The sequence below is a fragment of the Grammomys surdaster genome, unplaced genomic scaffold (genome assembly GCF_004785775.1).
Source record: "Grammomys surdaster isolate TR1022 unplaced genomic scaffold, NIH_TR_1.0 201, whole genome shotgun sequence".
Lineage (NCBI taxonomy): Eukaryota > Metazoa > Chordata > Mammalia > Rodentia > Muridae > Grammomys > Grammomys surdaster.
The window spans coordinates 2,705,785-2,710,634 of NW_021604646.1; the positions used below are offsets into that span (position 1 = coordinate 2,705,785).

Sequence of the window (4,850 nt, forward strand, 5' to 3'; positions counted from 1 at the left end):
AAGGAGGTTGCCATCCCACAGTCAAAACTCTGATCCATATTTGTTCCTGTCTGAAAGAATTGCAGGGATGGAATTGGAGAGGAGCCTGAGGAAAAGAAGATCCAGTGACAGGTCCAAGTTGGGATCCAGCTCAAGGAGAGGTCTCAAGGCCTGAAATTATTAAGAAGGTTAAGGAATGCTCACAAAAAGGGACCATACTCTGGAAGCCCCAACACGAATCTGAAAGAGCCAGATGCAGATATTTGCACCCAACCAATGAACAGATGCAGCTGACTCCTGTGCTTGAATTAGGGAAAAACTGGAAGAAGCTGAGAAGAGGGTGACCCTTTAGGAAAACCAGCAGTCTCCATTAACCTGAACCACTGAGATCTTTCAAACACTGGACCACCAACCAGGCAGCATACACCAGCTGATATGAGGACCCCAATAAATATACACCAGAGGACTGCTGGATCTGGATTCAGTCAGGGAAGATGCACCTAACCTTAAAGAGACTGGAGGTCCTTTGGAGTTTAGAGGTCTGGTTGGGTGTGGTTGGGGGGTGGGGACATCCTTTTGTAGACAGGGGTCATGAGAAGGAGATTTTGGATGTGGAATAGTCAGAGGTAGACAGTGAGGGGAGAATAAAATCTGGAGTGTAAAAAAATAACAGACAAAAAACCCCACAGAGACACAAAAACAAATGTAGAATGGTTATAGGAAAAAAAAGTATGTTCTCAGTGGTGGCTTAGAAATGAGTTTGTAACCGCATCTTCTCTTTGAAACATTGTGTTTTTCTATCACAAGAAAACTTAGTGTTTGGGGATACTGGAAACTTCAATCAAAATTGAAGAGAATACCAGGCAGAAGTTACTCTATATATTACCAGGTGCCTATGAAAAAGAAAGACAAATCTCTAAACAAGTTCTCTATGTAAGTTTCTTTAAAAGCAAAATCAAACACAAAAACAAACCAAAACAACAAAACAACAGCAAGCAACAACATCAACAAAAACAAGAAAAACAAAAATCACCAAAACAAACAAAAAAACCTAAAAAACGAAAACCAAACCTTTTTTTTTTTTTAATTTGCTTTTTGAGACAGGATTTCTCTGTGTAGTCTTGGTTGTCCTGGAACTCACTCTGTAGACCAGGCTGGCCTCGAACTCAGAAATCTGCCTGCTTCTACCTCCCAAGTGCTGGGATTAGAGGCATGCACCACCACTGCCCTGCCCAAACCATTTTTTTTTTAATGAAAAAAAAAAAAAACAAAGGAAGGTCATTTCACAGAAGTAACTAACTTCAAATTTTCTTTTACCTGTATCCATAGAAAAGTTAAATTTAGAGAAAACTCCATTCTAAACATAAAGCAACTCTTATTTTGAATCAACATAAATGAAATATACAAAAATGCTTTCTGGACTACAAAAATAAGGCAAATCAAAATGGACATTTTTTTTCAATTGAATTAAGAAAGTTTCTATGTCTTAGACATAAGAAATAATCAAATCCTGTATGGTAAATGACAAAAATATTTTTTAAATATGTCTGAACAAATGAATCACAATGGAGTATTTCAATCCTCATGTTAGTGAATAAGCATTCTGTAGGTCTCTTGGAAGATAGAGAAATGATAATTATTAACACTTTTACTTCATTGTTTCATTATGTACATAATATAAAAGAAAAAATTATATTTATATAATACGTCATGGCTCCAAAATTCTTTTTATAGGTCTTCCTTCCTCTTTTTGTGAATTGAAAAAAGAGTCTTTCCTTAACCATACATCACAACCACAATTTCCCCTCCCACCCTCGTCCTTGTTCCTGCAACTTCTGCTCTACTGCAGAGCAGCTTCACTTCCATTTCTTCCTCAGAAAAGGGCAGGCCTGCAAGAAATGACAGCCAAGCAAGACAAAATATAAGATACAACAAACAAGGCAAAAGCTGTCACATTGAGGCTGAACAAAGAAAGCCAGGAGAGGGAACAAGAGAGTCTTGAAAACATACAAAAGTGTCAGAGATACACCAGCCACAACACTTAGGAGTTTCTCAAAAACCTCAAGCTAAAAGCCACAATATATATTCAGAGCACCTTGTGGAGAAGTATACAGGCCCTATACTTGTGGTTTCAGACTCTGTGAACCCATTGAAGCCCTGCTTTGTTGATTCTGTGAGCCATGTTCTTCTGCTTTCCTCCATCCCCTCTGACTCTTTCCTCTCCAGTGTTCCCTGATCTCAAAGGGAGGGAGGGATCCTATAGAGACTTCAAACTTACACTCTCTTTACAAACTGTTTGCCTGTGGATCTCTGTACTGGCTTTTCCAGCCTCTGCCAAAGAAAACCTTGAGATGACTAGTGGTATGTGGTCTTTTTTTTTTTCTTTTCTTTTTTTTAATTTTTTTTTCTCCTTTTATTTTTTTTATTTTTTTTATTTTTTTTTTTATTGGATGTTTTATTTACATTTCCTATGTTGTCCCCTTACCCCATCCCCCACCCACCCCGGAACCCCCAATCCCCTCACCCCTCCTCCTTCTTCTCTGTGGATGTAACCTCTATCTACTCCTCCCCACTCCCACCTCCCCACCCTCAAAATTCCCACCCCCTGGGGCATCCAGCCTTCATGAGGTCAAGATTCTCTTCTTCCACCTATGCCCAGCTGAAGCCCTGGATCCCCCCCCTAAGTGCTCCCAGGCTGGTGGTTTAGACCCTGGGAGCTGTGGTTGGTTGGTATTATTGTTCTCCTCATGGTGCCGCAAATCCTTTCAGCTCCAGGATGCTGGTGAAAGCAATGTGTCTATCTCCTTGACATAAGCTCAAAATCAATTTAATACTTTCTACTAGGATAAAATTCACCTCTATCTTCTCTCTGATTAACATTCTCCAGATTGTGATAATCTTACTGACAGTCTGTCTCCGGCATCCTATATATAAAGTGCCCTTTGTGCAATCTTAGATCTCTGTTTTGTTTGTTTGTTGTTGTTGTTTTGTTTGTTTTTGGTTTTGTTTTTTAATGTGGTCACCTGTTATCTTGGGGCTACTTCTAAGGGGACCAAGTAGTTCTGGTGTAACCATCCCATTTTAATATCTTTCAGTCATGAATGATCTTCATAGAAAATGCATCTGACAAACAGTAGGTCAAAATTTTAATCAAGCTTCCACTGAACATTTACGAAAAGTTGGTAATATGTTTAATTATTATGAAATGATTTCAAAGTTCAAAGATTTATTAGAGTCTACAGAGTAATTTAAAATTCAAATACAAAAGTAAAACTAATATAAGTTTATTTTGAGCATTTACAAATTCAGTACTTAAAATTATTGGATGAAAACAGAAAATACAATTAAAAGATTTATTTGAAGACATATATATATATGTATATGTATACATATACATATATATACACACACACACACTAAAGTTTTACTACAAAAAATTTAAAAGTAGACACTCATGTTACTAAAAAGAGTTGGAGTATTTCAGGAAAGAAAATTATAAGCAAAATAAGAGAAATTTCTGTATGTATAAGAAAAGAAACATGAAATATGCAAACAAAATTAAATGTGAAGAAGCCATAATGCAGTATTACTAATATCTAAATTTGGCTAGATGAATGACAGATAATTAATATTGATACAGTTCTCCTTGGCAATTGGCAAAGTGACACCTTATTTGTGGTGGTGTTCTTATGTCAGTCGGGGGCAGAGCAGATGGCAGTCCTTTGTTCATCCTAGCTTGATGCCTGCCTTGGTAGCCAAAGCTGTCTTATGCCTAGGATACACCTAAATCAAATCATATCAAATCAAATTCAAGCAACCCAAATTTGGAGGAGGAAGTTAGAGATCTGTAGACTGTCGTGCCAACCAGATCTGCCCTCCAGAGCATAGCACAACCTGGCCATAGACACCTACTACTTGCCTCCATGACATTCAGCAAGAATGGAAGATGTTACCCCGAATCCCACCATCTGCTTGGCCAGACTGCAGCAGGACCATCACAATACGTAAGTATGTGGTGGTCAGATGGGAAAGAAAGAGAAGTGGAGCAGCTTGAGCATTGTGAAGATATGTGGACTGGGAGACTTAAGGGTTGAGATGTGTTGCCAGTTGTGAATGGGGAGTCCAGCCACCTGAGGCCATGGTGGGATCGGAGCTGTAGCTGCTGCTGAAGACCACTTCTAAGTCTGTGGCTATGCAGAAGCAGGGATCAGTGCTAATATCCTTGGCTTATATTACACCTAGAGAATGTGGATGTCCGTGGTTGGGAAAGCAGCCAGGTATCAAGTGAAATCTAGGGGCTATGAAGAACTGGTCCCACCTCTCACTGGATTTAACACTCTGGAGAGATTGTACCATCTCTCACTTGGGGCATCACTCACAAGCGGAGGCCCTGTGCTTTGGCTAGGAAGCACAGTGGAGGTGACTCTGGTCGTGAGGGTGTAAAACAGGTAGAGGGGAGAGGTAATGAGTTCCTGACCCTAAGAAGAAGGAGTATCAACCAAGAAATGAATTAAAGAGACTTGATAGAAAACAGCCCCAAGAGGAACAGTAAACTCTCAGGGACACAACAAAGACTTGGTGAGGGTAAAGTAAGATGTGGAAACTATGTAAATACAATACTCATATAAACATTTTTCAAGAAATAAAAATTTTAAAATAAATGGATGTCATTCTGCTGGGGCAGACTGCTACCTAGTCTGCACGTGTGAAAACACTATATCCACACCCATCCTTTAAAGGTAAGCAAAACTAAGAAAATTTGAATAATCTTTAAAAACCTTGCATATCTGTAATCAATCATTACAAATCTACTGAATACTGAAGAAATGAATTAGTTCAATGGTATGTAAAATTTTACAAAGACTAATAAA

The 4,850-nt window shown here is 38.7% G+C and overlaps 1 non-coding gene across 1 annotated transcript; it reads left to right on the top strand.

The window, feature by feature from the left end:
• The first annotated feature begins 3,620 nt into the window (after positions 1-3,620).
• Positions 3,621-3,764, top strand: LOC114623764. Its single transcript, XR_003711820.1, has one exon. It is a non-coding gene; the product is annotated as a small nucleolar RNA SNORA48 (small nucleolar RNA).
• The last annotated feature ends 1,086 nt before the right edge of the window (positions 3,765-4,850 follow it).